This window comes from Poecilia reticulata, chromosome 5 (assembly GCF_904066995.2).
Source record: "Poecilia reticulata chromosome 5, P_reticulata-male-v2, whole genome shotgun sequence".
NCBI classification, from domain to species: Eukaryota; Metazoa; Chordata; class Actinopteri; order Cyprinodontiformes; family Poeciliidae; genus Poecilia; species Poecilia reticulata.
In genome coordinates, this window is record NC_088834.1 from 17,910,652 (window position 1) to 17,924,401 (window position 13,750).

General features: G+C 39.1%; 1 protein-coding gene across 3 annotated transcripts in view; it reads left to right on the forward strand.

The window, feature by feature from the left end:
* Positions 1–3,124: 3,124 nt before the first annotated feature.
* The window catches only part of col7a1 (collagen, type VII, alpha 1), a 79,321-nt gene continuing 68,695 nt past the window's right edge, over positions 3,125–13,750 (forward strand). Inside the window, exon 1 of one of the 3 annotated variants that reach the window (XM_081607202.1) lies at positions 3,125–3,600. The gene's annotated coding sequence lies outside the window, so the exon portion shown is untranslated. The remainder of the gene's footprint in view (positions 3,601–13,750) is intronic. The other 2 variants (XM_081607204.1, XM_081607203.1) reach the window with 2 other exon arrangements.

The window sequence follows — 13,750 nt, forward strand, 5'->3', positions numbered from 1 at the left end:
CAGAAGAAAAAGTATTTGCAATTGCATTTTATCTATATTGTTCATTATAAGTGGAATCTATGAAAAGTAGAACCAGGAGGATATAGGCAACATTCTCCTGCTGGCATGTGTCTTTATTACTGCAGCATGGCTTTGGTTTTTGTTTTGCTGGCTGACTCAAAATATCCAGAGATGGAAGACATCACATCTGGCTCACATAGGTTTCCTTTTTTGCCTTCCTGCCTGTCTAAAATGTCTCCGGCTGTAAAAGCAAAAGACTTTAATACAACGGCAGAAATAATGAGAGCAGTTGATAAGAGCAACCATCGTTAACCAAAACATCTATTTTGACCTCTGTATGGCTGACAATCACATGTTTCATGCAAAAAAAAAGAAAAGTTCTTCCCCTGTAATTGAATACATTGCAGTCACACTCCCTGATGAAGAACTTTACCACTGAAGGGTGGGAATTTGCAACTTTACTGCCACATCTTCACTTGCAAGAATCAACATGAATAAGTGGTAATAATGTCATTGCTGGAGGGAGTTTAAAGTGTTCAGATGGAAGAAACCAAAATTATAACGTCTCCTGCTGCTTAATAAATGCACTCATTATATCGTGCATGGGGTACTTATAAATTACAACTGACTGCTTCATTGCAGAGTATAGTTTCCATAAATATCAAAAGAAAAAGACTGTACAAAAGAGTAAAGCACACAGTGTACAAATAAGTAAAAATGAACTCCTGTTTTTTACTAACTTTTACTTCATCATGAGTGAAACATATTTAAACACCAGTCTAGTCAAACCTTTGTTCATGAACTCTCACATTCCTTACTACTATTTCTTTGTTACTGTGCAAAACTCTTCAGCCATGATACCTGCTGGTCACTTTGTTCATTTATCGTTTTGCACCTTTGCAGCTCTGGCCGTTTTATACTTTTTTAATATACTTTATTCATGCCTTCCTATGGGGGTGTTTGCACCTGCTTTGCAATGATTTAAAATACTTTTCCGTAAACTACTTATACTCTGCTGCAATCATATATGACTCAAACAAATATCAACTGCCACTGATCTCTGTTCTCCAATCAATTTTATTTCATTTTGTTCAAAATCTGCAATATTTCATGATAAAAAAGCTATTTTTAAAGATAATAAGACAAATTGTGAGACTTATGTAGTTTTATTATTATTTAATTTTACAAATATCGATTTCCTGATTTAAATGGATGTTGATTTGTATGAAATGCTATCAAATTGACCCGAAGCTGAGATAATTGACTTCAGTTTTTTTTTTTCTTAAAATAAGACAAACATTGTAATATCATTAATCCATCCAGATGGCGTAAAGGTCGTCAAAGCTTACTTTGAGACATTTATTTTATTTAGTTATCCTTGCACCTACTTGCTACAATATGTATTGCGGATAATGATAAGCCACATAACACTAAAGCAGATAATCCATCTACAGGAAGCTTATGTAGAATTGATTTTAAATTGTTCCACAGCACCTTTGAAATTATTTCCTTGAAAAAGAATGATTTCTCTGAATCTTTGAAAGTATATCAAGTATATCACATTCTGACAATAACAAAATATCTTCCCAAACACTCGTTCAAAGATGGAAAATCTCACCATTTCATGTCTCATAATCAGATATTTATCGGGGCTCACACAATGCAGCGCGCTTCATGGTAAAAAAAAAAAAAACCTTACGACTGAACAAATCAAACTAGTTTTCACATTTCTTGATGTAGGAGGGTCAACACTGGCGCGACGTCAGTCTAATAAAACCGTAAAATTAGAGTTGCAGCTTTTGAGACAAACTGAACACAGCCTGTAAAAACTTGAATGTCAGAAGCAGGAACATGTTAACAGGAACATGGGAACATATTTGTCTGATATGGGAAAGTCTAAGAAAAACTCTTGCTCTCCTCTGTGGCTACGTGCCCACTCTCTAAAACACCCACTCTATTCATTCTCAGAAGGTGCTGCCAGCTCTGTCTTTGTGTCTCACACGTGGAATCAAGAAGTCACCGCAGAAGAAGAATCTGAGTCTCATGACACCAGAGAGGTTTTTTTTTTCTCACTCTAAGCTGGAATTTATGTCTTTTCAGCTACATGCTAACATCTTATTTTTAGGTCAAGCATTTGTTTGACACCGGTGGTTCCCAGCATTACCTCTAGATCACATGGCAACAAGAGCAGCATTCAAAGCTTATGTAGTGTTTTTGTTTATGTGTCCTGTGTATTTTATATATGCACAGAAGCTGTTTACTCCATATAAAAATATATGCATATAAGGTGACTTACAACGTTCTTATGTGAAAACCACTGTTGACAAAAACCAATAACTTTTCTCTCTCTCAATAAATACAACTATTATTTGAACCCTGTTTTTTATATTAAAGCTACAGTATGTAACTTTTATCAAAAAGTGTTTATATATATATATATATATATATATTTGTTGAAACTGTCATTATGTCACAGACTGAAAAAGTTGAGCTTCTCTGTCTCCTAGTATTTCTGAATACACTGCTCAGTCAGAAACAACCAATCTGAGCCAGGAGGGGAGGGTCTTAGCGCTGTCAATCAAGCTTGTGTCTGCTATGCTACAGCTTGTTCACCACAACAGAGCATGCCATGAATGCTCTGAGTTAGTATGGCCACTGATGGCGGCAGAAAAACTGTTTTCTGGGAAGGTTAGCTGTTTCACCGCCATTAGCTGCAGAACGTTCACTAGCCTGATTGGCAATGTTAAGATCAGACTCTTGGCTCTGATTGGTTCTACTGATGATAATACTGGGGGTTGAAGGAACTTGTTTTTTGTGTGTGTGTGTTTTGTTTTTTCACAGATTATCTGCCTCACAACACGGTGACAGTTTTAACAAATACTTAAAAATCATGTATTTTAAAAATAAAAATGTATCTTTAACCCAGGTAAAATTTTTGTAAAAAAAAAAAAAGTCATTTTGTCTTAAAGTGTGAATAAAAAAGCCTAATAGAAAAAAAAAAAAAAAAAAAAAAAAAAAAAATATATATATATATATATATATATATATATATATATATATATATATATATATATATATATATATATATATATATATAGAGCCAATAAATAAACAAACCACGAGTCCAGTTTCATCGATCTTACCCGGAGGAATAAAGATGTTACTAACACTCAGTCTGACTTGCATTCGACTGCAGGGAGGGAGGAGGATGAAAAAAAAAACAGGAGAAAGGGAGAGCTGAGGAGCTGCTCTCCTCCAGGCGTCCCGACAAGTCTGGACTGTTCTGCTCCTGCTTGTGTTCAACTCTCCTCGAACAAGGCGGCAGCCTCGGGAATCAGAAACTGTTTTTTTTTTTTCACGTTGCTGACTGTCGCCTGCAGGGATGCAGCGATCAGAGCTGGGTCGCTGAGCTGGCTGGCTGGTGGTGGCGGCGCGTTCCTGCTCCGTGAAGTTGTGACACTGTGAAACTCTGCCACCGGTCGTCTGTGGATATCACTGCTGCGTGAAAACACCCCCCCACCGCACCGTGGGCTCGGGCTGGATGTGCCACAGGTGGACAGCGGCGGGCTGTGGGCCGGCGCACAGAGCAGAAATCCCCAGGTAGACAAAACTTTTTTTTTCTTTTTTTGCATTTCATTGCAAAGTTGTTTTTTTTTTTTTCAAAGTGCCATTTTCATAAAACGGGTATCTGCTGCCTGAAAACTTCGCGCAAGGTTTTAAACGCTCTGACGTAACATCTGCTTGCATGCGGTGCCGTGTGGTACTGATTCTGCTGCAACATCACTGTCACGAAGGATTGCTCTCAGAAAACCTCTCCATTTTACGCACGTGTTGTCAAAAAATGCTATGAATCCCATTCAAAGGCGAAGATCTAATGGCTCGTGGTTGAGTCTTAACAACGCGTTTTAAACCCAAACCCTGAAATGGAACGGAAATCTAGCAGAAACAGAGTGTGCACTATTAAAGCTGTTGGTTTAGGAACAAAAAGGCAACAAAAACTAATTAGTTTTTTCCTCCAACTCAGCTGCTTTACCAACTGGGTTTGAACAAAAGTCAAACTTCAAAGTCAGTGGATGCAAAAAGAAAAAGAAAACTGATTATATTATGTAGTTTTTGGATTAAAATGAATTGTTTTTACTGTTAGTTTATTTCATTAGCCTGATAGAAGGTGGCAGTGAGTGACATTTACATGTGAAACATTTTACTTGAGAAACAGTATTTTGGTGGAGCGCATTTGGAGGTCAAATGGCACATAGAGCAAGAGGTACATATTATCAATGGAAGTGCTGTGTAAAGCTCTAACATGTACACAGTACAGCAAGTGTTGGCTTCTAACTTTTTATGCATTAGAAAACTTGGAAACATGCTTCTGCTGCCCAAATGTGTTATTTTTAATGATGTCACTTATATGTACTAGTTTCTTATTTCATTATTCTCTACACAAATCTGTTATTTTATATTTTTTCTGTATTTTCACATCATTTTCGCAAATTAAATTAGATTAGACATCTCAAGTTCCCCGTTCAGTACTTAACTAGCCGTTTAGCCAAATACTTTTTTAATATGGTAAAAAAAAAAAAAAAAAAAGGTGGTAAGCTACTACATTGTAGTCAATGTAGTAGCTGTAGTAGCTCCAGCTGCCCTGGAGGAGTCTGACAGAAACAAGGCTGTCATGTACCTGAGATTCATTAGACTTTTTTTTTAAGAAGTCTAATGAAAACTGCATCCATTTTGACCACATATTTGGTTGAAATTGTCTTACTTTTGCCCCAACATGAACCCTTTATTTGGCTAAATAAATAACTCGGCAGTTTTAAGTGTGTTGACCTCAGTTGAACTTATTTAGGATGAAGACAGTGACAGTCCTTGATTTAGGATAGAGGAAAGTATGCACACTCCCCTCTGCATGCTTTATTGGTTTCAATTATCTGGTCTACATCCGACTGCACCCTCAGCTTTGTTGTGGTTTAGCTCAGAACAGTAAAAAGTTCAGTTTTTTTTTAAGTACATCAGGCTCTTTCTGCTTCACCTTCACCGTCTTGCTTTTTTCTTTCTACTCCTCATTCTCTGCATATTTGCAGCCAGACTTGGTTAGGTCTCTGGTGCCTCTCTGACATTTGGTGCCAACATTTGAGAACTGCCGCAGCTGGGTCCCTGTGTGTGTTTGATGTGATTATCTTCGTTTTCCTCGGCTGAGGATTAGAAGTAGGATATCCATTTTTGTTCTGCATTAGAGCGGTAGTTTACAATGAGTCATTTTTGTTTGATTTCACTTAATTTAGTCTCTAATCGTGTTTAGGTTTGGCTGAGTCAGCTGGAAGGCAGGCGTGCTGCTGTGTCTCTGTCTTTTCATGCCCCATTCATGTTCCTGAAAGAGACGAGTTAGTCTTTGAAGACAAAGAGAGCACTTTTCTCGATTAAGTCTCTTCATCTTTTCTTAACAGAAACTCAAAGCTTGTGAAATTCTGGAACGAACTTGAAGCTTTGGGAGGCTATTTTCAGAGAGGCGATTTTATTTTCATAATAGATTATTGAAGTTGGCTGAAAACCACGACGATGGCAGAAGTGATGGATCTTGTTCTCGACTTGAGAATCTTTGGAGGGTTTTCAGATAACCTCTGACAAGAACTCATTTATTCTTACCAGTAGCATAGAACCAAAAATACAAGATCCCTGTGGTGTGATCATTTTTTAGCAGTCTTGGGTAATTTAGTGGGACATGTCGCCCTCGTTTGACCCTTCAGTTCCCATGTCCACTTACTTCACAGTCTGCCCTGAACTCTGTCACATGGTAGTGGCCCACTGCTCCTGCTGGGAGAAACCCATCTGAACCGAGCCACATTTCTGTGACTCTGCCAGAGCCCGAGTTTATAGCTTTGCTCAGTTTTCATACAAATCCTACCAGAAACTCTGCGATGAGTCATAGTACTTTTCTTCTGTCCCGGAAAGACCTTATTAAACTTATTCAGAAGCTTGTGTTTGCCCATTGTCTTTACTTTTCAATTGGACTTTGTTTAAAAATGACTTTGAGGAACTATTTACTACTGATTCTTTCACCGTTAATTATACCTGCTTGGTTTAATTTGTCGGGTGATTTGTACGGGGTGTGGCCATACAAATCAGGAGTTTCAAAAGTGAACACATGTCTAAAGTTTCTATGGGTTTTGGAGATTCTGTAGTTTCTTTACCGAGATCCAAAAACTCACAGTGACCATAAATATAATGACACAGTGTTGGGTACTGAGTCCAGTGTGCGATTCTCACCACAGAATAATCTTGAGTAAAAACAACTTGGTTTCTCAGGATCATGGTATTTACACAGAGACACCGTCTAATCATCTAATATTTATATTTAAAACAGGAAATCAACAAATATTCATACTGCTTCTGAGATTATGTAACGCATTGTTCACTGCAGTTCCGACAATGTAATTAATAGCATTTATTAATTGTATATATTTTGATTGTGACGTACAAACCTAGAGCAAAAGCACAGCTTTGTTTAACCTGCAGGTATTTATGTTATTGGTTACACATGTAGCTGTAAACGTTCAACCCTGTTTTTCTAGAGTCAAACACAAGCAGGAAAATCTGCTTAAGCTTTTCTAGTTACTCTGCTGCCCACAATTCAAATTATGCGCATCCTTTCTCTTGATTCTTATTGTTGCAAAGTTAATTTTACTATTTGTTAAAAACACAAAGATGGAGGCAAAAAACAAACAAACAAACAAAAAAAAGAAGCACCAAACTTTTCCAGAAAGAAGTTTTTCACTGTTCTGACTGCAGGAAGCCATTTGGCATTTGTCTGTGTTCCCACTAAAATGTTACAGGTCTTTGGCAGCTTGGGTCCATCGGTCTCATTATTGGTTTTATATCTTTTTCTTTAGTAAAACTGGTGCACTGTGCACAAAAGCATTTGGCCGACCGCTTCACCAATTTTAACACGGCAATTGGAAAATAAAATGAAATGTATACAAGCTGATGTGCTCTCTCTGGAGATCTTTGGATGTAATTTAGTTTTAAGTGTGTGGAATCTGAAAATACTTAAAGACAAGGAAAAGTAAGATTTACATGTGCAACTTCTCGGGCTTTATGAGAATGTTTTGGACCGAAATAAAATCTTCAGCTGGTAGTCTTGTCGGGTATGCATCTTTCAGGGAAATAACCGTTTGTCATCAGCTGAGAGCTTTTAGCCTTTTGAGATCAAAGATGAGAAGGAGAAAACAACGAAGTTTGGGAAAATAATCAAACGCTATTGTAAGGCTCTGATCTCTGCACACATACTAATGCTACGGAAAAGGGAATCAGTGGAGATAAGTAAGAATTATTATGTGCTTTCTGGTTAAAATTCCTTAATACCGTAACACTGCGCCAACCTTCAATAGGGATTATCAGATAAGTTACCAGAGGCTGTTTGCAGCTTGTTGCTCATTGAACCAATATTTAAGTGTTTGTTAGGGGCAAGTCATAGCAATGCAAGTCAGTCACTGCCTCCATGCATTGCATGGCAGGCACCTATTGTTCTTCACCCAATAGAATGTTTGTATATTATTATTTATTTTTCTTCCGTCAACCGTAATGCGGCCCGTAATGCGCTGCGTGCACCCCCACAAATGTGGTATCAAAAATTGCGGCTCGATCACGGGAGGGGAGCTATTTTTTCTGGTGGGATTCGGAGTTACCACGGCAACACAAATTGGGTAAAAATAACTACTTGTGTTTTGAGCATTATATAAATGATTTAACCCAATTACTATTACACATGGGATTAGTGTGGCCATTTCAAATGAAGCTTAATGAAAATTTCAAAATTAAAGCCTAAATAATCCTCTCAGGTAAGTGATAATATTAGCTTTTATTATCGTTTCCCCTCAAATTAGTTATATTAGATTAAAAGATAATATAAGATATAATATTAAAATGTTTTCAAAATGTTGCTAGAGATTATGGTTTTTTTTGTCAGGGTCCTTCAGACCGACGCTGAGTGTTTCAAGTATAGAATGACTCCAGCAAACTGTCTGACAGAGAGAGTGAGCCCAGGTTCAGATTATTAATTACCATAGCAACGGATCCCAGAGAGGCAGTGAGTAGTCTCACAAACGGGCTCAGAGAGAGGTTTCACAATGCTTTGTGGGAAGAATAAATATTTCCTGACTATTCATATTTTGCTTACATACATTTTGTATTTCTTTGAATTTTTTAATGTGAATTAAAATACTTCGTATGAAGCTTGAAAATTTTCGAGAAATAAACAATTACCCACTGTCTTTAATTTTTTTTTTTTTTTCAGACCGTGAGTGAGAACACCATGTGCGAAATTTATAGTCGTCAGTCTGGAGCTGAATTTCATTGAAAACTGGGTTCAGCTGATGTACTATTGTAGTGAACCAGATCAGTCATAGAAACATGGTGATGGATCTGGTAAGATCTTCAGTCATTGGACATTGGTGATGAATAGCTTACAACCCATCATTATGTGTAATACTTACTTGCAATAGGCCACTCAAACTGAGTGAATCAGTGCATCACTATAGGCAGGACAATAGTATCTGCTTTTTATCACAGGGTTTAGAACTGACTTTTGACAGCCAGAATGTCAGTATTTCTGGACTACAATTTAGCTCAGCTTAGCATTGATGCTAATATTAAGCATCGGAACACTTTTCTGTACTTGCACCATTAATATTGTTAAAATTAATGCATAAGTTGAAATTAGCCAAAATGCTAATGTTAGCATGATTGCTATCAGTATCATGTTTGGCATCACTAGCATGTTGTCTGTCATTACTCCATTCACTATACAAAATGTTGCTAGCTTCATCAACATGTTTCTGACTCTCCACAGGTTTTTGACTACAATTTAGCTCAGCTTAGCATTTATGCTAATGTTGAGCATCATTCTTACTTATTACCATTGTTTCATATACTGAATGGAGTAAGTAATGACAGACAACATGCCAGTGATGCTCCACATGCTACTGATAGCATTCATGCTATTATTAGCATTTTGGCTCATTTTAGCTTATGCAACATACTAAATGGTACGAGTACAGCTTAGTGAACATGCTTCTGACTCCCCGTAGGTTATTGACTACATTGCAACTTTCTTTAGCATTATTGCTCATTTTTGCATCAGAACGCTATATTAAAAATCCGACGGGCACACTTTGGCAGGCCCCGTAAAATTTCTGCAGGAATTTTCTAGTAGTTCATTTATTTTTCGTCCGTCACCATTAATGCAGCCCGAACCGCTGCGTCCACCCCCACAAAAGTGGTATCAAAACGTTCAGCTTGATCCCGAGAAGGGAGTTATTGCTTTTAGTGGGATTCTGAGTTAAAATGATGACATAAATTGATAAAAACGGGAAAAATCGAGGCTGAGTGTCTCACAGAATCAGTAAACTTTCTCTCTGAAACATACTAACAGCACAGTGGATTTCTGACTCCAAAACTCTTTTAACTCCCCCTCACAGGCACAAATATCACCCTGTTGGTCTAAAAGTCTGTCATGACATAGATACACATGCCTGCTCCCGTAAAATGTTTTCAACATTTTGCTAGGGTTCATGGTTTTTTGTCAGGGTCCTTGATACCATGGCTGGGTGTCTCTCAAGTATAGAAACTCTGTCTCCAGCATACTGTCTGACAGAGAGAGCCAGCCCAGGTGCAGATAATTAATTACCATAGCAGCGGGGCCCAGAGAGAGGCAGTGAGTAGTTTTACAAACAGGCGCAGTGACAGGTCTCACAATGCATTGTGGGAAGAATACACATTTCCTGTGACTATTCATAGTTTGCTTACATAAAATTATTATTTCTCTGAATTTTTGAGTGTGAATTAAAATCCTTAGTATGAAGGTTGAAAAATTAACAATTACCCACTGACTTTGTTATTATTTTTAATTCGGACCGTAAGAGCCACATGTGCGAAGCTTATAGACGTCAGTTTTATTGTGCATCAGGTTTAGCAATTGTGTTGTAGTGAACCGGGTCAGTCATAAAACTATGGTGATGGACCTGGTAAAATCTTCAGTTGCTGCTCTTTGGTGATGAACCATATCAGCATGGAAGTATTGCACATGTTCTCCCGGGTAAGTCCAACTGTGCAATCTATAGTTAGAATGCACTTTCTCTGTAAACTTTAAACATTTTCAACCCCAAAACATGACAGGCCAACTACCAGGCTTGGCAGGTTTTCTAGGGGGAATCTTGAATTTATAATGTTTCGGAATTGGGCCCTGCCATGGCAGTGCATAGGCAGGCACCTATTGTTCTACACCTCAAAGTAACTGCCTCTTCCTAGTACTGTTAATGCGGCTCGTACCGCTGCATGTCCCCTTCACAATATATACATCAAAATGTGTGGCTCGATCCCATGTGGGGAGCAATTGCTTTTGTTGGCATTTCGAGTAACTGTGGCGACATAGTTAACACAAAACAGTGCCACTCAAAATAGACGTAGACTTTTGTCTGCCCCTCACAGCTGCTCTTTAGAACTACAGACATGGTGGAACACTCGGTTACTAGACCTTTTCCTTTTGCGTTTTATTTACCATTGTCATAGCAACTGAACCATCGGGCCCTGGGAGGGAAAAGAGCAACGGCGGTTCAAGTTAGCTGAGGTATAAACCTACTGTGCAGGAGCTGAATTGCAATCTGTTTATATGTACAGATTGCTTAATACACCATCAGTTATCAGCTTTGACGTAATATGGTTCTGGAAGTTTTTGGAAAGTATTATTGACATGTTTAGGAAAATGTTGGTGTACAGGGCTGCTGCTATAAACTCATTGGATCTCTGAATAGTGCTGTTAAGGTTATATCATCTAGTGATGGAAAAAGCAACAAAAAACTATTATGCTATGTACTTAAGATGGAATGTATGCACGTATATTCATGACCTGCTTTGATTAAAGTAATTTATCCTCGGTGCAATTCCAGTACCGAAAAATTAACTTTATACCAGGTGAGTCTCTCACCGGAGAATGTGAACCTACTAGGCTGATTCTGTGCCTTAAAATAATTTTAATGCTCATGTAGAAGATTCATAACTTCAAAATTACAGGAACCTACAAGTTAACTTATAAGGAACAGGTCTGAAAAAACAGTCTGTGTGCTACACTCAAGAGAGAGATTCCTTTGATGCATCAAAGAGTGATGTCATCACTGATGATGTCATTGTTACCATAGGAACCAGTGGCGCAACTACACTTTATTCAGGTGGATGCGAAAACATACATCGGTGCCCCCCGCCCCCAGACGGGGTTTTGACGCCCCCTCTGGTGCTGCACTCCTTTGCGTTGCATGCGCTGCATACCCACTTTTTGCGCCACTGATGGAAATTTAACATTCTAATGATGCATTCACACCAAACACGTTTTGAGCGTCAGGCAAGTCTGCTTTATATTCAAAGTCTATGTGAAGTATTGGATGCACTGGACGTGTCAAACGCTTCGAACGGTTCAAATGGCGCCGCACTAGACGCTCGAAGAGCGCCACAACTGCCTTCGACGCGCCTCCACATAGAGTTTGAATGTAAACCAGATGCGCCTGGCAGTCAAAATGTGTTTGGTGTAAACGCACCATTATATGTCCAGTGTCATATTAGTTCCACCATATTAGGACCAAAGTGTTGTCCTAATATGATGGATTCATTACTTTGGGTCAGGGGTAATGTTTAGAGGTAAGATGTGAATTAAGGTTTAGTTAATGTTAGGAATAGACTAGTATTGGTTTAGGTTAGGGAAAATGTCTGGGTTAGGCAAAATCGCAGCTACTAAAATGAAAGGAAATCAATGCAAAGTTCTAATTTGGGTCGAAATAGTTTTGACCAGCCTGTATAGAATTTTGTTTTCTAAATTATTCTATAAACAATGATGATATAATGTTAGGTTGTTTTTCTGCCAATTGCATAGCTGCAGTACACTAGTAGTCTAATGTGTTGAATATGCTGAGACACATTCAACACATTAGAAACCAATCAGAACCAAAAGTTTGTCTTTTGGTTCTGATTGGTTGTTTCTGGACAGTAGCAGAGCCAAATGAATTTTCACAAATTCTCTGTTTCGTATTTTATTGTCAACTGTTTAGCAAATATTAATCCATCATCTAATGTACATAAGTACGTAAGATGATGGATGAATAAGGAACTTGTTAAACAGTTAAAATGATGATGATGAATGTCAAACAGTTTGAGGCTTTGCCATATTTGTGCAAAACCTCAAATTTTCATAATGCAAAGTGTTAGCAAAACCTGGGCTTGGATAATGACCTAGGTTAGTGCCACCTGGGTGTGGGTCGCTTTAAAGGCCGAGCCGGGCTTAGCTTCTTGGCCTTCCTGCCAACGCCAACATGAAGACCCTCCATGCAACCAGTAGAGGTTGATTGCATGGATGTCTGTCTTTCTTCGGACCTCCCTGGTTGATTGGAGGTCCATCTTTCCTCGGACCATATTTCCTCGGACCTCCCTGGTTGATTGGAGGTCTGTCTTTCTTCGGACCTCCCTAGTTGATTGGAGGTCTGTCTTTCTTCGGACCTCCCTGGTTGATTGGAAGTCCGTCTTTCTTCGGACCTCCCTGGTTGATTGGAGGTCCATCTTTCCTCAGACCATATTTCCTCGGACCTCCCTGGTTGATTGGAGGTCTGTCTTTCTTCGGACCTCCCTGGTTGATTGGAGGTCCGTCTTTCTTCGGACCTCCCTGTTTGATTGGAGGCCCATCTTTCCTCAGACTTCCCTGGTTGATTGGAGGTCTGTCTTTGTTCGGACCTCCCTGGTTGATTGGAGGTATGTCTATCCTTGGTCTCCTCTGTTTGTGGGGAGCCTTCTCTTTGCAGGGGGACCTCTGGTTGGATGGAGACTCTAGGATGGTTGTTTTCTAGAGCAAGTTTTAAGTCCACCTTCAGGTCCGCAACCTGACCCTGCAGAGCTTTCACCATTTCCTCCTGAGCCTTAAATTTGGAGGCTTGCTCAGAGTGACTTTTGAGCTGCTCCTCATATTTGAGTCTCACTTGGTATTCTTCCATCATTACTTCAATCAGACCTTTATTGTGGGAGGCGTATTTTACAGCCTCCCACTTGAAGTATTCCAGCTGTTGAAGAACGGTCTTGTCAGTTGTAACTTTGGTAGAGCAAGAATTCTGTTCACGATTGACTTGCAGGTGACGTTCTTTTTCCAACAGTTTTTGCAGTCTTTGAATCTCCTCCTGCTGGGATTTGACTTCAGCTTGACATGCAACCCTTCTGTCTCTTTCCTGATGGAGTTCGAAATTCTTTCTCTGCAGTTCTGTTTTAAGATCGTCTACCTGCTTTGTCAAATCTTTGACGTGTTGGCTAGTCTCTGCCACGTCTTCCACTGAGGGGGTGATCTTGAAGCCAGCAGAGGGTGTTGTTTCCTGCTTGACTTCCCAAGATGTTGGTCTCTCAAAGTCGCCGGAAGGACTTGATTCCCCCTGAATCTCTGATTCAACTTCCGGCTCAATGGGGCTGTCATCTTCAACAGGGAAAATGACAGCGTCGTAGTCGACTTGGATGTTGCGGTCTACTATGTCGACCCATGAAAGCTTAGCTGGAAAAGCTTCATGTTTGCAAACAATCTGTTGTTGCTTCATATTTGTATTCTAGTAACTTCTTGCTTCTCTGAACTTCGAGCGTGCTCTGAAGGGTGATCTGTCGCGATAGAACTGTGGAGCAGATCAGAGAAAATCCTGTCTGTCAGCTACATTCAAGAGAGAAATTCCCTTGTGATATCATA